Source organism: Panulirus ornatus, chromosome 36 (assembly GCF_036320965.1).
Source record: "Panulirus ornatus isolate Po-2019 chromosome 36, ASM3632096v1, whole genome shotgun sequence".
Taxonomy (NCBI): domain Eukaryota; kingdom Metazoa; phylum Arthropoda; class Malacostraca; order Decapoda; family Palinuridae; genus Panulirus; species Panulirus ornatus.
Window position 1 is genome coordinate 2,892,242 of NC_092259.1, and position 23,441 is coordinate 2,915,682.

Below are 23,441 nucleotides of genomic sequence, written 5' to 3' on the forward strand. Positions count from 1 at the left end.
ACATTAAATAACCTTACCAACCAGTCAACAATACAGTCACCCCCTTTTTTAATAAATTCCACTGCAATACCATCCAATACATATATATGCTGATAACCACGTGTTCCATATGCATATGAAACACTGAACATAAATTAAGGAATCAGGGAAATATTTAACTATTTCTGAACCTCTACAACAGAACGTTATAATCCTTGACAAAACCAGTTGAAAGGCCATCCTCGTCTTGATCAAACGAAGGTTGTGGGATGTCTGCTCATTACTTGGTGTTGGTGAGGGCGAAAGTTTGCACGGGTTTCACAGAAAGGGGGACTCAAAACAATACATGGGAAAAGATTGGTGAAAGTCAGTGTGGCTGGTAAAGAAGACTGTGGCGTGATGGCAGGAGAGAGGCTTGAGAGCAAAATGGAAAAAGGTGAGAGTAAATGAAAAAAAAAAGGAAGGAAGGGAAGAATGGAAGGTATTTAGGGAAGCACTGCTTATGTGTGTAGGCGAAAGGTAGGAGGTGGACCGGTAAGGAAGGGTAGTGAGTGGTGGAATGAGAAAGTTAAGCTGCCAGAGACACAGAAAAGAGGCGTATGAGCATTATTTGCTTGGGAAGAGTGCAAGTAATGGGGAGATGTACAAGAGAAAGTGGCAGTAGGTGAAGCAAAAGTGAGGGGGAGGAAAATAAATAACTACTAAGAAAAGGACAAATGTTAAACAGCCACTGTTTGTTCTGGGTGAACATATTGTGTGTGGTTTGAAGCTTTGATTTACTTGCCTTTGAGAGTGTGTAAGACCAGGCAGATGGGGCATAGTTTAGAGTGAAGCAGATGATTTTTTTTCCTTTTCAAATTCATTTATGGACCTTTTCCTTTTATTTGCCAAAAATCTGGTGCCAGACAGTGTCCTAATAGGCGTTCAGTTTGTGTTGTATGATGCTATTGATGCAGGAAGTAAATGTGTGTGTGTGTGTGTGTGTGTGTGTGCGTGTGTGTGTGTGTGTGTGTGTGTGTGTGTGTGTGTGTGTGTGTGTGTGCACCTCCTCCCCAAGATTCCGAGAGAGTTCGCAATTTGGGAAGGAGGTGTTTGAAGGGTATGGGGTAGGGGGACATCAAAACAGACTCGGCTCAGGGCTCCCGAGAGGCTTAGGGTCGGCCTTGTGTTTGTCTCGTGCGATCCCTAAAAAGCTGTTATATTGTTTAGTTGGCACAAGCGTCCATTTATAGTGACAAGAGGGTGTATACAAGATTCCAGTAAGCCTAGGATCAAAAGAGTGATGTAAATCCTCCGCTGAGACGCAAACACTATTGTTTCAGTTAGCCCATGTTCTTTCCAATCGTGTGATGTAATGCTGTACGAGTGTTGTGGCGTTTGTGGTGTCAGGATGTTGCCAGGCTGCCTCAATACACACACTTATACCTGTTGGTGTGGTGTGTGTGTGTGTGTGTGTGTGTGTGTGTGTGTGCATACACATAAGGAAATAAATACAAGGTACACTTATTCCAGGACATTTCTAAAAGATGTGACAACATGAGAGGAAAAACTCTCTCACCAAAACAACAAATAGTGATCACAAACACATTATATCCGTGTGTGTGTATATATAATATATATATATATATATATATATATATATATATATATATATATATATATATATATATATATATTCATTATACTTTGTCGCTGTCTCCCACGTTAGCGAGGTAGCGCAAGCAAACAGACGAATAATGGCCCGACCCACCCACATACACATGTATATACATACACGTCCACACACGCACATATACAGACCTATACATTTTAACGTATACATATATATGCATACACGAACATATACATATACACACATGCACATAATTCATATTTGCTGCCTTTATTCATTCCCGTCGCCACCCCGCCACACATGAAATAGCATCCCCCTTCCCCCGGGAGGTAGCGCTAGGAAAGGACAAAAGGCCACATTCGTTCACAGTCTCTAGCTATTATGTGTAATGCACCGAAACCACAGCTCCCTTTCCACATCCAGGCCCCACAAAACTTTCTATGGTTTACCCCAGACGCTTCACATGCCCTGGTACAATCCAATGACAGCACGTCGACCCCAGTATACCACATCATACCAATTCACTCTATTCCTTGCGCACCTTTCACCCTCCTGTATGTTCAGGCCCCGATCGCTCAAAATCTTTTTCATTCCATCCTTCCACCTCCAATTTGGTCTCCCACTTCTCGTTCCCTCCACCTCTGACACATATATCCACTATGTCAATCTATCCTCACTCATTCTTTCCATGTGACCAAACCATTTCAATACACCCTCTTCTGCTCTCTCTCAACCACACTCTTTTTATTACCACACATCTCTCTTACCCTATTACTACTTACTCGATCAAACCACCTCACACTACATATTGTCCTCAAACCTCTCATTTCTAACACATCCACCCTCCTCCGCACAGCCCATGCCTCACAACCATATAACATTATTGGAACCACTATTCCTTCAAACATACCCATTTTTGCTCTCCCAGATAACGTTCTCGCCTTCCACATACTCTTCAACGCTCCCAGAACCTTCGCCCCATCCCTAACCTGTGACTCACTTCCGCTTTCATAGTTCCCTCAGTTGCCAAATCTACTCCCAGATATCTAAAACACTTCACTTCCTCCATTCAAAATCACTTCCCAATCTACTTGTTCTTTAACCGTACTAAACCTAATAACCTTGCTCTTATTCACATTTACTCTCAGCTTTCTTCTTTCACACTCTTTACCAAACCCAGTCCCCAGCTTCTGCAGTTTCTCACCCAAATCAGCCACGAGCGCTGTATCATCAGCGAACAACTGACTCGCTTCCCAAGCCCTCTTATCTAAAACAGACTGCATACGTGCCCCTCTCTCCAAAACTCTTGCATTCACCTCCCTAACAACCCCATCCATAAACAAATCAAGCATCCATGGAGACATCACTCATCCTTGTCGCAAACCGACATTCACTGAGAACCAATCACTTTCCTCTCTTCCTACTCATACACATGCCTCATATCCTCGATAAAAGCTTTTCACTGCTTCTAGCACCTTACCTCCCACCATATACTCTTAATACTTTCCATAAAGCATCTCTATCAACTCTGTCATATGCTTTCTCTAGACATTCTTCAAAGCAAAAGCCTGATCCACACATCATCTACCACTTCTGAAACCACACTGCTCTTCCCCAATCTGATGCTCTGTACATGCCTTCACCCGCTCAATTAATACCCTCCTATATAATCTCGCAGGAATACTCAACAAACTTATACCTCTGTAATTTGAACACTCACCGTTATCCCCTTTGCCTTTGTACAATGGCACTATGCATGCATTCCGCCAATCCTCAGATACTTCACCATGAGTCATACATACACTGAATATCCTCACCAACCAGTCAGCAATACAGTCACCCCTTTTTTAATAAATTCCACAGCAATACCATCGAAACCCGCCACCCTGCTGGCTTTCATCTTTCACAAAGCTTTCACTACCTCTTCTCTGTTTAACAAATCATTCTCCCTGACCCTCTCACTTCGCATACCACCTCGACCAAAACACCCAATATCTGCTACTCTATCATCAAACAATCCTTCAAAATACTCACTCCATCTCCCTCTCACTTCACCACTACCTGTTATTACCTCTCCATTTGCCCCCTCACCAATATTCCCACTTGCTCTCTTGTCTTACGCACTTTATTTACCTCCTTCCAAAACATCTTTTTATTCTTCCTAAATTCTAATGATACTCTCTCACCCCAACTTTCATTTGCCCTCTTTTTCACCTCTTGCACCTTTCTCTTGACCTCCTGCCTCTTTCTTTTATACATCTCCCAGTCATCTTCACTATTTCCCTGCAAAAATCGTCCAAATGCCTCTCTCTTCTCTTTCACTAAAAATCTTACTCCCTCATCCCACCACTCACTACCCTTTCTAATCTTCCCACCTCCCACCTTTCTCTATGCCACAAGCATCTTTTGCACAAGCCATCACTGCTTCCCTAAATACATCCCATTCCTCCCCAACTCCCCTTACGTCATTTACTTTCACCTTTTTCCATTCTGCGTTCAACCTCTCCTGGCACTTCCTTGCACAAGTCTCCTTTTCAAGCTCACTTACTCTCACCACTCTCTTCACCCCAACATTCTCTCTTCTTCTCTGAAAACCTCTACATATCTTCATCTTCGCCTCCACAAGATAATGATCAGACATCACTCCAGTTACCACCTTTCAGCACATTAACATCCAAAAGTCTCTCTTTCACGTGCCTATCAATTAACACGTAATCCAATAACGCTCTTTGGCCATCTCTCCTTTTCACATACGTATATTTATGTATATTTCCCTTTTTAAACCAGGTATTCCCAATCACCAGTCCTTTTTCAGAACACAAATCTACAAGCTCTTCACCATTTCCATTTACAACACTGAACACCCCATGTACACTAATTATACCCTCAACTGCCACATTACTCACCTTTGCATTCAAATCACCCATCACTATAATCCGGTCTCGTGCATCAAAGTTGCTAACACACTCATTCAGCTGCTCCCAAAACACTTGCCTCTCATGATCTTTCTTCTCATGACCAGATGCATAGGCACCAAAAATCACCCATCTCTCTCCATCCACTTTCAGTTTTACCCATATCAATCTAGAGGTTACTTTCTTACATTCTATCACATACTCTCCCAACTCCTGCTGTGGGAGTAGTGCTACTCCTTCCTTTTCTCTTGTCCTCTCACCAACCCCTGTGTCTTTACTCCCAAGACATTCCCAAACCACTCATCCCTTTCATCCTTGAGCTTCGTTTCCTCAAACCTATTACCTATCTCTCCTTTTTTCTCATCTTGGTTACATCACACACATTTAGACACCCCAATCTGAGCCTTCGAGGGTGAGCACTCCCCGCATGACTCCTGTTTCCCCTTTTAGAATGTTAAAATACAGGGAGGGGAGGGTTTCTAGCCCCCCGCTCCCGTTCCCTTTAGTCGCCACCTACGACACGCGGGAAATGCGAGGGAAGTATTCTTTCTCCCCTAGCCCCAGGGATATATTATACATTATATATACTATACATCCCGGGAGCCGACCCCAGACCTTCCTTTTGGCAGGCAATGAGCCTAAAGTCAGACAATTGAGCTATCATTGAGTTATCAGGCTACTGATGGTCCAGCCATCAATTCTCGGGGTACAGATATCACACACACACAAACACACACTCATATATATATATATATATATATATATATATATATATAGTATATATGTGTGTGTGTGTGTGTGTGTGTGTGTGTGTGTGTGTGTACAGCGAGAAAGTATATTAAATAACAATCACCACTGGTAAGAGAAAATAAAAACGGTGAGTACTTTCGTTTGATACATCCTCTGTTTGAGGATGTATCAAACGAAAGTACTCACCATTTTCAGTTTCTCTTTCCAGTGGTGATTGTGCGTATATCTCTTCACGATGAAGTGAAGGATCTGCATATATCATATATGGTATTGCAGTGGGATTTATCAAAAAAGGGGGGTGACTGCTATTGTTTTGACTGGTTGGTGAGGAGATTCAATGTATGTATGGCTCATGGTGAGGATTGGCGGAATGCTTGCATAGTGACATTGTACAAAGGCAACGGGTATATAAAGTTGAGTGTTCAAACTACAGAGGCATAGGTTGGTTGAATATTCCTGGTAAATTATATGGGAGATTATACTGAGAGGGTGAAAGCATGTACAAAGCGTCAGATCGGAGAAGAGCAGTGTGGTTTCAGAAGTGGTAGAGGATGTGTGGATCAGGTGTTTGCTTTGAAGAATGTATGAGAGAAATACTTAGAAAAACAAATGGATTTGTATGTAGCATTTATGGATCTGGAGAAGGCATATGATAGAAATACTTCGAAAAACAAATGGATTTGTATGTAGCATTTATGGATCTGGAGAAGGCATATGATAGAGTTGATAGAGATGCTCTGTTGAGGGTATTAAGAGTATATGGTGTGGGAAGCAAGTTGCTATAGGCAGTGAAAAGATTTTATCAAGGATGTAAGGCATGTGTACGTGTAAAAAGAGAGGAAAGTGATTTGTTCCCAGTGAATGTCGGTTTGCGGCAGGGGTGCGTGATGTCTCATGGTTGTTTAATTTGTTTATGGATGGGATTGTTAGGGAGGTGAATGCAAGAGTTTTGGAGAGAGGGGCAAGTATGCAGTCTGTTGTGGATGAGAGGGCTTGAGAAGTAAGTCAGTTGTTGTTCCCTGATGATACAGCGTTGGTGGCTGATTCGGGTGAGAAACTGCAGAAGCTGGTGACTGAGTTTGGTAAAGTGTGTGAAAGAAGAAAGCTAAGAGTAAATGTGAATAAGAGCAATGTTATTAGGTACAGCAGAGTTGAGAGACAAGTCAACTGGGAGGTAAGTTTGAGTGGAAGTGAAGTGTTTTAGATATCTGGGAGTGGATTTGGCAGCGGATGGAACCATGGAAGCGGAAGTGAGTCACAGGATGGGGGAGGGGGCGAAGGTTCTGGGCTCGTTGAAGAATGTGTGGAAAGCGAGAACATTATCTCGGAAAGCAAAAATGGGTATATTTGAAGGAATAGTGGTTCCAACAATGTAATATAGTTGCGAGGCGTGGGCATTAGATTTTGTTGTGCGGAGGAGGGTGGATGTGTTGGAAATGAGATGTTTGAGGATATTATGTGGTGTGAGGTGGTTTGATTAAGAAATGAAAGAGTATGAGATGTGTGGTAATGAAAAGAAAAAAGGTTGAGAGAGCAGAAGATGGTGTATTGAAATGGTTTGGTCACATGGAGAGAATGAGTGAGGAAAGATTGACAAAGAGGATATATGTGTCAGAGGTGGAGAGAACGAGAAGTGGGAGACCAAATTGGAGGTGGAAGGATAAAGTGAAAGATTTTGCGCGATCGGGGGCTGAACATGCAGGAGGGTGAAAGGCGTGCAAGGAATAGAGTGAATTGGAACGATGTGGTATACCGGGGTCGACGTGCTGTCAATGGATTGAATCAGGGAATGTGAAGCGTCTTGAGTATTTCATGGAAACTTTTGTGGGGCCTGGATGCGGAAAGGGAGCTGTGGTTTCGGTGCATTATACATGATAGCTCGAGACTGAGTGTCAACGAATGTGGCCCTTGTTGTCTTTTCCTAGCCCTACCTCGTGCTCATGTGTGGCGGGATGGCGACGGGAATGAATAAAGGCAGCAAGTATGTATATATATATATATATATATATATATATATATATATATATATATATATATATATATATATATATATATTTTTCTTTTTTTTTTTGCTTTGTCGCTGTCTCCCGCGTTTGCGAGGTAGCGCAAGGAAACAGACGAAAGAAATGGCCCAACCCACCCCCATACACATGTATATACATACGTCCACACACGCAAATATACATACCTACACAGCTTTCCATGGTTTACCCCAGACGCTTCACATGCCTTGATTCAATCCACTGACAGCACGTCAACCCCGGTATACCACATCGCTCCAATTCACTCTATTCCTTGCCCTCCTTTCACCCTCCTGCATGTTCAGGCCCCGATCACACAAAATCTTTTTCACTCCATCTTTCCACCTCCAATTTGGTCTCCCTCTTCTCCTCGTTCCCTCCACCTCCGACACATATATTCTCTTGGTCAATCTTTCCTCACTCATTCTCTCCATGTGCCCGAACCACCCCAAAACACCCTCTTCTGCTATATATATACGTTTAAATGTATTGGTATGTATATGTACGTGTGTGGACGTGTATGCATACACATGTGTACGTGGGTGGGTTGGGCCATTCTTTCGTCTGTGTAATGGAAGAACTTTATTTACCAAGGTCTTGCTCATACGGCAACAAGCGACCCAGCGTGGATTGAGATGCAAACACACGGTGGTCACCTTGCGGCCTGCCTTAGAATTGTTCTCCCTGATTGACTTGCTGTGCCCCGTTCGCTTACAAAACAATCAACTTGTTGCTTTCGCTACACATACAAAGCCTTCTCTGTGGCTTTGTTTTATATATATATATATATATATATATATATATATATATATATATATATATATATATATATATATATTCCTATGAGTCCACGGGGACTCATAGGAATCTCTTGATCACGCGCAAAATTGTGATCCTTTCCAATATATATTCTTTCTTTCAAACTATTCGCCTATTTCCCGCGTTAGCGAGGTAGCGTTAAGAACAGAGAACTGGGCCTTTGAGGGAATATCCTCACCTGGCCCCCTTCTCTGTTCCTTCTTTTGGAAAATTAAAAAAAAAAATGAGAGGGGAGGATTTCCAGCCCCCCGCTCCCTCCCCTTTTAGTCGCCTTCTACGACACGCAGGGAGTACGTGGGAAGTATTCTTTCTCCCCTATCCCCAGGGATAATATATATATATATATATATATATATATATATATATATATATATATATATATATATATATATATATATATATATTTTAGGGAGAATAAAAAGACGTTCTGGAAGGAGGTAAATAAAGTGCGTAAGACAAGGGAGCAAATGGGAACTTCAGTGAAGGGCGCAAATGGGGAGGTGATAACAAGTAGTGGTGATGTGAGAAGGAGATGGAGTGAGTATTTTGAAGGTTTGTTGAATGTGTTTGATGATAGAGTGGCAGATATAGGGTGTTTTGGTCGAGGTGGTGTGCAAAGTGAGAGGGTTAGGGAAAATGATTTGGTAAACAGAGAAGAGGTAGTAAAAGCTTTGCGGAAGATGAAAGCCGGCAAGGCAGCAGGTTTGGATGGTATTGCAGTGGAATTTATTAAAAACGGGGGTGACTGTATTACTGACTGGTTGGTAAGGTTATTTAATGTATGTATGACTCATGGTGAGGTGCCTGAGGATTGGCGGAATGCGTGCATAGTGCTATTGTACAAAGGCAAAGGGGATAAGAGTGAGTGCTCAAATTACAGAGGTATAAGTTTGTTGAGTATTCCTGGTAAATTATATGGGAGGGTATTGATTGAGAGGGTGAAGGCATGTACAGAGCATCAGATTGGGGAAGAGCAGCGTGGTTTCAGAAGTGGTAGAGGATGTGTGGATCAGGTGTTTGCTTTGAAGAATGTATGTGAGAAATACTTAGAAAAGCAAATGGATTTGTATGTAGCATTTATGGATCTGGAGAAGGCATATGATAGAGTTGATAGAGATGCTCTGTGGAAAGTATTAAGAATATATGGCGTGGGAGGCAAGTTGTTAGAAGCAGTGAAAAGTTTTTATCGAGGATGTAAGGCACGTGTACGTGTAGGAAGAGAGGAAAGTGATTGGTTCTTAGTGAATGTAGGTTTGCGGCAGGGGTGTGTGATGTCTCCATGGTTGTTTAATTTGTTTATGGATGGGGTTGTTAGGGAGGTGAATGCAAGAGTTTTGGAAAGAGGGGCAAGTATGAAGTCTGTTGGGGATGAGAGAGCTTGGGAAGTGAGTCAGTTGTTCGCTGATGATACAGCGCTGGTGGCTGATTCATGTGAGAAACTGCAGAAGCTGGTGACTGAGTTTGGTAAAGTGTGTGAAAGAAGAAAGTTAAGAGTAAATGTGAATAAGAGCAAGGTAATTAGGTACAGTAGGGTTGAGGGTCAAGTCAATTGGGAGGTAAGTTTGAATGGAGAAAAACTGGAGGAAGTAAAGTGTTTTACATATCTGGGAGTGGATCTGGCAGCGGATGGAACCATGGAAGCGGAAGTGGATCATAGGGTGGGGGAGGGGGCGAAAATCCTGGGAGCCTTGAAGAATGTGTGGAAGTCGAGAACATTATCTCGGAAAGCAAAAATGGGTATGTTTGAAGGAATAGTGGTTCCAACAATGTTGTATGGTTGCGAGGCGTGGGCTATGGATAGAGTTGTGCGCAGGAGGATGGATGTGCTGGAAATGAGATGTTTGAGGACAATGTGTGGTGTGAGGTGGTTTGATCGAGTAAGTAACGTAAGGGTAAGAGAGATGTGTGGAAATAAAAAGAGCGTGGTTGAGAGAGCAGAAGAGGGTGTTTTGAAATGGTTTGGGCACATGGAGAGAATGAGTGAGGAAAGATTGACCAAGAGGATATATGTGTCGGAGGTGGAGGGAACGAGGAGAAGTGGGAGACCAAATTGGAGGTGGAAAGATGGAGTGAAAAAGATTTTGTGTGATCGGGGCCTGAACATGCAGGAGGGTGAAAGAAGGGCAAGGAATAGAGTGAATTGGATCGATGTGGTATACCGGGGTTGACGTGCTGTCAGTGGATTGAATCAGGGCATGTGAAGCGTCTGGGGTAAACCATGGAAAGCTGTGTAGGTATGTATATTTGCGTGTGTGGACGTATGTATATACATGTGTATGGGGGTGGGTTGGGCCATTTCTTTCGTCTGTTTCCTTGCGCTACCTCGCAAACGCGGGAGACAGCGACAAAGCAAAAAAAAAAAAAAAAGAAAAAAAAAAAAAAAAAAAAATATATATATATATATATATATATATATATATATATATATATGTATGTCTCATTTTTGCCAGAAATACGGGGAGACATGCACACGGCAAAACGGCGAGGTAAGATGAGCAGACAGAATTTCTGAACAGTGTTTACGGGATGACATAGCACTGAGCAACATATTTCTCGAACCTTCGTCATAGTTCCTAACACGCCCACCTCCGCTCAATACTGCATGATGGAACGTCAGCATTATAGAGATACTTAATAGCGTTCATCTCTCATCCGAGCAGCCAAGAGGTGTCATCCAGCAACTACAGGGATGACGACTTGCCTGCCTTTCAGTCTTACTCGGCTGTTATTCCAGCATCATGCATGTACCAAACAGAACCATATACAGTATTCACCCATGGCCCCCTAGCGTTAATGAAAACAAGGGTAACACTTTCTTGTTCAGAATTCTGCAATAAATCACAGGCAAATCTGACCCACCTTTCCATGCCCTATGTCCTACTGGCGAAGCGCTCCTTGTTGTATCATTCATGGCAAAAAGAAGGAAAAACAAAAACTGGACTGCCTGAGCTTATACACCCTGCGGCCTTCTCCCTGTCTTTTACAGTTACCATTCCAGTGTGTCTGGTTTAAAGCCCTTCAAGCGGCGCCAAAGGCCATTAGAGTGGCGTGGCGGAATCCACAATCAAAGTGCCAAATTGAACGTTACTTTGAAGCCCCTTTACATTTACTAGATAACACTGGAACATCATAGAGTGTTGTTACATTACTACCAAATCAAGAAAGGGGGTGACTGTGTTGTTGACTGGTTTGTAAGAATATTCAATGTATGTATGAATCATGAAGTGCCTGAAGATTGGCGGAATGCATGCATAGGTCAATGTACAAAGGCGAAGGGGATAAAGGTGTGTGTTCAAATTACAGAGATATAAGTTTGTTGAGGATTCCAGGGAAGTTATATGGGAGATTATATTGAGAGGGTGAAGGCATGTACAGAGTATCAGACTGGGGGAAGAGCAGTGTGGTTTCAGAAGTGGTAGAGGATGTGTGCATCAAGTGTTTGCTTTGAAGAATGTGCGTGAGAAATACTTAGAAAAACAGATGGATTTGTTGGTAGTACTTATGGGTCTGGAGAGGGAATATGAGTTCATAGAGATACTTTGTGAAAGGTCTTATGAGTATATGGTGTGCGAGGTAAGCTGCTAGAAGCAGTGACGTTTTTACCAAAGATATAAGGCATGTGTAAGAGTAGGAAGAGTGGAGAGTGACTGGTTCCCAGTGAAGGTCAGTCTACGGCAGGGATGTGTGATTTAATTTGTTTATGGATGGGGTAAATGCATTAGTTTTGGAGAGAGAGGTGAGTATGCAGTCTGTTGAGGATGAGAGGGCTTGGGAAGCGAGTCAGTTGTTGTTCGCCGATGACACAGATCTGGTGGCTGTTTCGAGTGAGAAATTGGAGACTGAGTTTGGAGAAGTTTGTGAAAGGAGAAATGTCAGAGTAAATGTGAATAAGAGCAAGGTCATTAGGTTTACTAGGATTGAGGGACAAGTAAATTGGGATGTATGTTTGAATGGAGAAAAACTCGAGGAAGTGAAATGTTTTAAATATCTGGAAGTTAACTTAGCAGCGAATGTAACCATGGAAACGGAAGTGGATCACAGGGTGGGGGAGAGGGGGCGAAGGTTTTGGTAGCGAGGAAGAATGTGTGGAAGGACATATCGTTATCTCGGAGAGCAAAAAATGGATACTTTGAAAGAAGTGGTTCTAACAATATTATGTGGTTGCGAGGCATGGGCTATAAATATGGATGTGCGGAGGAGGGTGGACGTGTTGGAAATTAAATGCTCGAGGACAATATGTGGTGTGAGGTGGTTTGATCAAGTAATGAAAGGGTAAGAGAGATGTGTGTAAATAAAAAGAGAGTGGACGACAGAGCAGAAGAGGGTGTGTTGATATAGTTTGGACATATGGAGAGAATGAGTGACGAAAGATTGACAAAGAGGATATATGTGTCAGAGGTGGAAGGAACAAGGAGAAGCGGGAGACCAAATTGGAGATGGATGGACGGAGTGAAAAAGATTTTGAGCGATCGGGGCCTGACCATACTAGAGGGTAAGAGGCATGCAAGGAACAGTGAAATGAAACGATGTGGTATACCAGGGTAGACGTGCTGTCAATGAACTGAAGCAGAATATGTAAAACCCATGAAACAATGAAAAGTTCTGTGGGACCTGGATGTGGATAGGGAGCTGTGGTTTCGGTGCATTACACATGACAGCTAGAGACTGAGTGAGAACGAATATGGCCGTTGTTGTATTTTCCCAGCGCTACCTCGCGCGCGTGCAGGGCGAGGGGGTTGTCATTTCATGTGTGGCGGGGTGGCCACACATGTATATGTGTATGTATATATATATATATATATATATATATATATATATATATATATATATATATATATATATATATATATATATATATATATATATATATATATATATATACGTATACATTGAAATGTATAGGTATGTATATGTGCGTGTGTGGACGTGTATGTGTATACATGTGTATGTGGGTGGGTTGGGCCCTTCTTTCGTCTGTTTCCTTGCGCTACCTCGCTAACGCGGGAGACCGCGACAAAGTATAATGATAATAATAGTAATAATAAGTATATATGAAGGTATAACCGCAAGAGCAAAATATGTCAAGCGCCTTCGTATAGTCACATCCATCAGGAAAAGAATATAATTTACCAGCCGCCAGTGAGCTTGGTAAATCAATTAAGAAATAAATGAAGCGATTCGGGCACAGATAACCCTGGATGACCTCGCCTCTCACAAGGTACAAACTCAGGTTAATCTTTGTTCTGGGAAACATTTTGATTCACAATATCTCTACAGAAGATTCTGTACATTACCGTATGTGGTAAGCTTAACCCTCCCCCAGTCACTATGATACCCTAAGTCATTCATTTAGGTGGACCAATACTGCTTTCGATTATCCGGAAATAGCGATGTTTTTATGTCGTTCATCCTGATGTTCAGAATCTTACCAAGTCCGACCAATGTCAAGATGATCACACACATTACAGAGAACATTGTACACACAACACGCCTGAAAAGTTACTGAATTTCCAGCACCATTTTTCCTCACCGTACGTACTACTCCTGTATAACTACACTGATATCAGACGCTCTCATCAAAACAGGAACATTACGCAATTTCTCACAGTACTACTACTAAGCCTTTGCTCACAGATGGTTCTCTAGACTGTACATTGTATCAAAATTTTCAAACATGATTACTAGCTGAATCAAGGAAATCTTTGGGATATCACTATTCATAACCAAAGCTACTGATATTACAGGATATATGTGTGTGTGTATATATGTTTACCAAATGGCGTCCTAGCTTCGTCTCTTTGATGTATATCGACTGACTGTTATATTTCTCTCTGATGATGTGATTATTACACGTAAGTGTACTTGGGAACTTATCGTGTTTCATTTTCCCCGTGGACTCATATATATATATATATATATATATATATATATATATATATATATATGGTGAAATTGCACTTCAGTAGTTCATATAATCTTATTTAATACGTAATTTTTATACGTGTGGCACATATGCCACATATCTAGATAAAAAATGCATGTTAAATAAAATATGAACTACTGAAGTGCTATTTCACCTTTAACATATATCTATCTATCTATCTATCTATCTATCTATCTATCTATCTATCTATCTATCTATCTATATACATATATTTGCGTGTGTGTGGACTGGAATGGAGAGTAAACAATAAAGCTAACATACGTTGCAGGACCTGGAATGCGTTTGCTGCCCACACAGACAAGTATGGACACTTACCAAGGTAACTGGAGGGTAAAATAATGCACAGAGGACTGAGCAGGCAACAAAAAGCCACTGAAGCTGCCAACATAAGAGGGGATGAAGTGATCAACGACCTTGACGGCCCTGTGCGTTGAGCCGGACCAGCGGGGAAAAAAATGGCAGTAACATACTGTATGGCAACGATAATGGCTGGGGCAACGGAACATGATACGCCGTCCGGCAAGGTGGGGACTCCCTCCCTTGCAGGTATATATTGTACACTCTTACCTACACGAGTCGAAACGTGAGAAGAATTAAAACTTAAAAACTCGGCGTTTCTGTTTTTCTCACAATCCCATCCCTCACATATGTCATAAAAGATTCATACACACACACACATATATATAGATAGATACATAGACAAAGACAGACAGATACAGATATGCTGATAACACGCGAACGTGATGATAATTATCACGGAGAAATCGCACTTCTCATTCTTGTATCTCCGCTGACGACGTGACCATTACACCAATGTGCACTTGGGAACCTATCGTGTTTCATTTTGCTACTTTTTGCACACACATATATATATATATATATATATATATATATATATATATATATATATATATGTATATATCTTTTTTTTTTTTTTTCAAACTATTCGCCATTTCCCGCGTTAGCGAGGTAGCGCTAAGAACAGAGAACTGGGCCACTGAGGGAATATCCTCACCTGGCCCCCCTCTCTGTTCCTTCCTTTGGAAAATTAAAAAAAAATTGAGAGGGGAGGATTTCCAGCCCCCCGCTCTCTTCCCTTTTAGTCGCCTTCTACGACACGCAGGGAATACGTGGGAAGTATTCTTTCTCCCCTATCCCCAGGGATAATATATATATATATATATATATATATATATATATATAATATATATATATATATATATATATATATATATATATATATTTTCATACTATTCGCCATTTCCCGCGATAGCGAGGTAGCGTTAAGAACAGAGGACTGGGCCTTTGAGGGAATATCCTCACCTGGCCCCCTTCTCTGTTCCTTCTTTTGGAAAATTAAAAAAAAAAAAAAACGAGAGGGGGGGATTTCCAGCCCTCCGCTCCCTTCCTTTTTAGTCGCCTTCTACGACACGCAGGGAATACGGAGTGGTGTGTGTGTGAATATATATATATATATATATAGAGGATGTGTGGATCAGGTGTTTGCTTTGAAGAATGTATGTGAGAAATACTTAGAAAAGCAAATGGATTTGTATGTAGCATTTATGGATCTGGAGAAGGCATATGATAGAGTTGATAGGGATGCTCTGTGGAAGGTATTAAGAATATATGGTGTGGGAGGCAAGTTGTTAGAAGCAGTGAAAAGTTTTTATCGAGGATGTAAGGCATGTGTACGTGTAGGAAGAGAGGAAAGTGATTGGTTCTCAGTGAATGTAGGTTTGCGGCAGGGGTGTGTGATGTCTCCATGGTTGTTTAATTTGTTTATGGATGGGGTTGTAAGGGAGGTAAATGCAAGAGTCCTGGAAAGAGGGGCAAGTATGAAGTCTGTTGGGGATGAGAGAGCTTGGGAAGTGAGTCAGTTGTTGTTCGCTGATGATACAGCGCTGGTGGCTGATTCATGTGAGAAACTGCAGAAGCTGGTGACTGAGTTTGGTAAAGTGTGTGGAAGAAGAAAGTTGAGAGTAAATGTGAATAAGAGCAAGGTTATTAGGTACAGTAGGGGTGAGGGTCAAGTCAATTGGGAGGTAAGTTTGAATGGAGAAAAACTGGAGGAAGTAAAGTGTTTTAGATATCTGGGAGTGGATCTGTCAGCGGATGGAACCATGGAAGCGGAAGTGGATCATAGGGTGGGGGAGGGGGCGAAAATTTTGGGAGCCTTGAAAAATGTGTGGAAGTCGAGAACATTATCTCGGAAAGCAAAAATGGGTATGTTTGAGGGAATAGTGGTTCCAACAATGTTGTATGGTTGCGAGGCGTGGGCTATGGATAGAGATGTGCGCAGGAGGATGGATGTGCTGGAAATGAGATGTTTGAGGACAATGTGTGGTGTGAGGTGGTTTGATCGAGTAAGTAACGTAAGGGTAAGAGAGATGTGTGGAAATAAAAAGAGCGTGGTTGAGAGAGCAGAAGAGGGTGTTTTGAAATGGTTTGGGCACATGGAGCGAGAGGGGGGGATTTCCAGCCCTCCGCTCCCTTCCTTTTTATCGCCTTCTACGACACCAGGGAATACTGAAAATGTGTGTGTGTGTGTGTGTGTGTGTGTGGTGTGTATATGTATATATATAGTATATATATATATATATATATATATATATATTTTTTTTTTTTTTTTTTTTTTTTTTATACTTTGTCGCTGTCTCCCGCGTTTGCGAGGTAGCGCAAGGAAACAGACGAAAGAAATGGCCCAACCCCCCCCCCCCCATACACATGTACATACACACGTCCACACACGCAAATATACATACCTACACAGCTTTCCATGGTTTACCCCAGACGCTTCACATGCCTTGATTCAATCCACTGACAGCACGTCAACCCCTGTATACCACATGACTCCAATTCACTCTATTCCTTGCCCTCCTTTCACCCTCCTGCATGTTCAGGCCCCGATCACACAAAATCTTTTTCACTCCATCTTTCCACCTCCAATTTGGTCTCCCTCTTCTCCTCGTTCCCTCCACCTCCGACACATATATCCTCTTGGTCAATCTCTCCTCACTCATTCTCTCCATGTGCCCAAACCATTTCAAAACACCCTCTTCTGCTCTCTCAACCACGCTCTTTTTATTTCCACACATCTCTCTTACCCTTACGTTACTTACTCGATCAAACCACCTCACACCACACATTGTCCTCAAACATCTCATTTCCAGCACATCCATCCTCCTGCGCACATCTCTATCCATAGCCCACGCCTCGCAACCATACAACATTGTTGGAACCACTATTCCCTCAAACATACCCATTTTCGCTTTCCGAGATAATGTTCTCGACTTCCACACATTTTTCAAGGCTCCCAAAATTTTCGCCCCCTCCCCCACCCTATGATCCACTTCCGCTTCCATGGTTCCATCCGCTGACAGATCCACTCCCAGATATCTAAAACACTTCACTTCCTCCAGTTTTTCTCCATTCAAACTCACCTCCCAATTGACTTGACCCTCACCCCTACTGTACCTAATAACCTTGCTCTTATTCACATTTACTCTCAACTTTCTTCTTCCACACACTTTACCAAACTCAGTCACCAGCTTCTGCAGTTTCTCACATGAATCAGCCACCAGCGCTGTATCATCAGCGAACAACAACTGACTCACTTCCCAAGCTCTCTCATCCCCAACAGACTTCATACTTGCCCCTCTTTCCAGGACTCTTGCATTTACCTCCCTTACAACCCCATCCATAAACAAATTAAACAACCATGGAGACATCACACACCCCTGCCGCAAACCTACATTCACTGAGAACCAATCACTTTCCTCTCTTCCTACACGTACACATGCCTTACATCCTCGATAAAAACTTTTCACTGCTTCTAACAACTTGCCTCCCACACCATATATTCTTAATACCTTCCACAGAGCATCTTTATCAACTCTATCATATGCCTTCTCCAGATCCATAAATGCTACATACAAATCCATTTGCTTTTCTAAGTATTTCTCACATACATTCTTCAAAGCAAACACCTGATCCACACATCCTCTACCACTTCTGAAACCACACTGCTCTTCCCCAATCTGATGCTCTGTACATGCCTTCACCCTCTCGATCAATACCCTCCCATATAATTTACCAGGAATACTCAACAAACTTATACCTCTGTAATTTGAGCACTCACTCTTATCCCCTTTGCCTTTGTACAATGGCACTATGCACGCATTCCGCCAATCCTCAGGCACCTCACCATGAGTCATACATACATTAAATAACCTTACCAACCAGTCAACAATACAGTCACCCCCTTTTTTAATAAATTCCACTGCAATACCATCCAAACCTGCTGCCTTGCCGGCTTTCATCTTCCGCAAAGCTTTTACTACCTCTTCTCTGTTTACCAAATCATTTTCCCTAACCCTCTCACTTTGCACACCACCTCGACCAAAACACCCTATATCTGCCACTCTGTCATCAGACACATTCAACAAACCTTCAAAATACTCATTCCATCTCCTTCTCACATCACCGCTACTTGTTATCACCTCCCCATTTGCGCCCTTCACTGAATATATATATATATATATATATATATATATATATATATATATATATATATATATATATATATATATATATATATATATCATTCTTAGTCGGTCTCCCGCGTTAGCGAGGTAGCGAAAGGAAGCAGACGAAAGAATGGCCCAACCCACTCACATACACATGTATATACATGAACGCCCACACACGCACATATACATACCTATACATTTCATGGTATACATACATATACATATATATACATGCACATATTCATACTTGCTGCCTTCATGATTCCCGTCGCCACCCCGCCACACCTGAAATGGCACCCCTCCCTTCCACCCTCGCGAGGTAGCGATAGGAAAAGACAAAAGGCCACATTCGTCACACTCAGTCTTTAGCTGTCATGTGTAATGCACCGAAACCACAGCTTCCTTACCACATAAAGGTCTCACAAAGCTTTCCATGTGGGTGGGTGTGGCCATTCTTTCGTCTGTTTCCTTTCACTACTTCGCTAACGCCGGAGATGGCGATTAGGTATAATAATTTATATATATATATATATATATATATATATATATATATATATATATATATATATATATATATATTTAAATGACATCGACGCACGACCTTGTCAGGCGGGAAGGTCAAATAACGACATGATTCACTTGTCGATCCCAGCTAAAATTTACCCCAGTCAAATACGTACATGACTAAGAAAAAGCGAACTAAAATCTCTGAGCAAGTGTTATCCTCGAATTCAAGGTTTATTTTCACAAACAGCTTCTCGATCGACTCGTTCTTTATCGAGAAGGTGTCCTGGCTCTCACACCAAGGATATGTGTATGATTATAAGTAAGCAAGCTGCAATGGTGATCATAGGTGTCCAAGCTGCAATTGTGATCATAGGTGTCCAAGCTGCAATAGTGATTATAGGTGTCCAAGCTGCAATAGTGATCATAGGTGTCCAAGCTGCAATAGTGATTATAGGTGTCCAAGCTGCAAAGGTGATTATAGGTGTCCAAGCTGCAAAGGTGATTATAGGTGTTCACGCTGCAATGCTGAATACACTGGAAGCTCAAAACTTTTTGGTATATCATCGCACACTAACTCACAGTTAGAGGACCCGGATTTTGTAGCTGTTTGAAGTCACTGCAGATGCATTTGTCACCCACTAACTGCACACGATTCTAAAAAAAAAGAAAATCATTTCTAAATGTACTGATACAATTGAAAACTTCGAAGAATGGAGTCTATTTAAACATTGATAAAAAGAAAAAAAGAAGTCATACGCGACAATTCATTCAATATACAGCACTTCCGACAATTTGAAACTATTTATGTCGTGGCGACATTGGAGGCGCTGTGCGTAATATCCTTTACAGAAAAGAGGCGACTGAACACACACTAATTTAACATGTGACGACGGAAACATATCGTAACTACTTATCCTCGGACTGTGTTATCAATGATTTGGATTTTTGAACAACCTGCACTTTCCCCATCAGGGCAACACCCGCATCCATGCTTCGCTAGTCTGGCAAACTGTAACTGACGCAAGAAATTCTACTGAAATGTCCTTTGTATTGTCACAGGTGGTGTGAACAAATACGAGTCTCAGTTATAGGATTCTCACGATACTATATCCCATTTTATAACTGATATTTGCTATAATATGGGACTGAATTCTCCTTTGTGAACGTCCTGTTGAGTGGCATTTACTTCGTTTCATCAACTTTCAAAATTTTACTTTAAAGTAGTTGGTGCGACGATGATCACATCCGGCGTCCCATATAAGGCGAGGTTTCATATCAATCATAACACAACCGCTCACTTGGGTGTATTGTGGGCCTATAACCTACGCGCACTGTTACGCCAAAATTCATTCTGAAGAGAATCAGGTGACGTAAAAAACTCCGATAAAATCAACCGGTCGCCACGTATCAAAGTTTGGAAGGGACGAAAAAGATCTTCCCATACGTGTTGCATAACTTCCCGTTCGTTTTGGACGGCGCAGCGACCTTAAGATACGTTCTTTATTTCTCATCCCTCGAGAACGCTGGTCTAAAAGTAATATGTAACGTCTTACCTTTATTCATTTTCATCTACGAATACATTCATACAAATGTACTTTCCAAATTCTTTATGACGTACTTTTGTCACAGAGATTCAACTTTACCATTTTCCAGTTACGTGTGTCCGCCTTCAATCGGAATACATCTCGTCTTACCGAAAATACTTTAAACATACCTTAACGCATGTGTGAGTTCACTACCTTGACGTATCACGAAGTTCTATGGCCAAAGCTCGAGCGTTTCGATCCCAAGGAGAGAAGCGTCATACATCCACTCACAACTACAACCTAATCAAGACTGAGGAAGCCAAGGTCCCCTGCCGTACCTACCTGGTGTTCTCCACTCCTCGACCAACGCATCATATATATATATATATATATATATATATATATATATATATATATATATATATATATATATATATATATATATATTTCATTTATCATACTTTGTCGCTGTCTCCCGCGTTAGCGAGGTAGCGCAAGGAAACAGACGAAAGAATGGCCCAACCCACCCCATATACACATGTATATACATACACGTCCACACACACACATATACATACGTATAAATCTCAACGTATACATATATATATACACACACAGACATATACATATATACACATGTACATAATTCATACTGTCTGCCCTTATTCATTCCCATAGCCACCCCGCCACAAATGAAATGACAACCCCCCCCCCCCCCCCCCCCCCCGCATGTGCACGAGGTAGCACTAGGAAAAGACAACAAAGGCCACATTCGTTCACACTCAGTCTCTAGCTGTCATGTATAATGAACCGAAACCACAGCTCCCTTTCCAAATCCAGGCCCCACAAAACATTCCATGGTTTACACCAGACGCTTCACATGCCCTGGTTCAATCCATTGACAGCACGTCCATCCCGGTATACCACATCGTTCCAGTTCACTCTATTCCTTGCACGAATTTCACCCTCCTGCATGTTCCGGCCCCGATCACTGAAAATCTTTTTCACTTCATCTTTCCACCTCCAATTTGCTCTAACAATTCTCCTCGTCCCCTCCACCTCTGACACATATATCGTGTTTGTCAATCTTTCCTCACTCATTCTCGCCATGTGACCAAACCATTTCAAAACACCCTCTTCCGCTCCCTCAACCATGCTTTTTTTATTACCACACATCTCTCTTAACCTTTCATTACTTACTCGGTCAAACCACCTCACACCACATATTGTCCTCAAACATCTCATTTCCAGCACATCCACCCTCCTCCGCACAACTCTATCTATAGCCCACGCTTCGCAACCATATAACAATGCTGGAAACACTATTCCTTCAAACATAACCATTTTTGCTTTCCGAGATAATGTTCTCACCTTCCACACATTTTTCAACGCTCCCAGAACTTTCGCCCCCTCCCCCACCCTATGACTCACTTCGGCTTCCATGGTTCCATCCGCTAACAAATCCACTCCCTCATATCTAAAACACTTCATTTCCTCCAGTTTTTCTCCATTCAAACTTACCTCCCAACTGACTTGTCCCTTAACCCTACTGTACCTAATAACCTTGCTCTTATTCACATTCACTCTCAGCTTTCTTCTTTCACACACTTCACCAAACTAAGTCACCAGCTTCTGCAGTTTCTCACCCGAATCAGGCACCAGCGCCTTTTCTAAGTATTTCTCATATACATTCTTCAAAGCAAACAAGTGATCCACACATCCTTTACTACTTCTGAAGCCACACTGCTCTTCCCCAATCTGATGTCTGTACATGCCTTCAACCTCTCAATCAATACCCTCCCAAATAATTTCCCAGGAGTACTCCACAAACTTATACCTCTTATCCCCTTTGTCTTCGTACAATGGCACTATGCAAGCATTCCGCCAATCCTCAGGTACCTCACCATGAGTCATACATACATTAAATAACCTTACCAACCAGTCAACTACACAGTCACCCCCTTTTTTAATAAATTCCACTGCAATACTATCCAAACCCGCTGCCTTGCCAGCTTTCATCTTCCGCAAAGCTTTTAATACCTCCTCTCTGTTTACCAAATCATTCTCCCTAACCCTCTCACTTTGCACACCACCTCAACCAAAACACCCTATATCTGCCACTCTATCATCAAACACATTAAACAAACCTTCAAAATTCTCACTCCATCTCCTTCTCACATCACCACTACTTGTTATCACCTCCCCATTAGCCCCCTTCACTGATGTTTCCATTTGTTCCCTTGTCTTACGCACTTTATTTACCTCCTTTCAAAACATCTTTTCATTCTCCCTAAAATTTAATGATACTCTCTCCTCCCAACTCTCATTTGTCCTCTTTTTCACCTCTAGCACCTTTCTCTTGATCTCCTGTCTCTTTCTTCTATACATCTCCCAGTCATTTGTATTATTTCCCTGCAAAAATCGTCCAAATGCCTCCTACTTTTCTTTCACTAATGATCTTACTTCTTCATCCCATCACTCATTACCCTTTCTAATCTGCCCACCTTCCACGCTTCTCATGCCACAAGCATCTTTTGCGCAAGCCATCACTGCTTCCCTAAATACATCCCATTCCTCTCCCACTCCCCTTACGTCCTTTGTTCTCACCCTTTTCCATTCTGTACTCAGTCTCTCCTAGTACTTCCTCACACAAGTCTCCCTCCCAAGCTCACTTACTCTCACCACTCTCTTCACTCCAACATTCTCTCTTCTTTTCTGAAAACCTCTACAAATCTTCACCTTTGCCTCCACAAGATAATGATCAGACATCCCTCCAGTCGCACCTCTCAGTACGTCAACATCCAAAAGTCTCTCTTTCGCGCGCCTATCAATTAAC

The 23,441-nt window shown here is 42.0% G+C and overlaps 1 protein-coding gene across 4 annotated transcripts in view; it reads right to left on the reverse strand.

Annotated features, from left to right (window-relative positions):
- LOC139760256 (solute carrier family 23 member 1-like) overlaps positions 1-20,936 on the reverse strand; it is a 268,117-nt gene extending 247,181 nt beyond the window's left edge. For 2 of the 4 annotated variants that reach the window (XM_071683190.1, XM_071683188.1), the window contains exon 1: positions 20,794-20,936. The gene's annotated coding sequence lies outside the window, so the exon portion shown is untranslated. Of the gene's footprint in view, positions 1-19,658; positions 19,734-20,793 lie in introns of all 4 variants that reach the window. The other 2 variants (XM_071683189.1, XM_071683191.1) reach the window with 2 other exon arrangements.
- Positions 20,937-23,441: the final 2,505 nt, after the last annotated feature.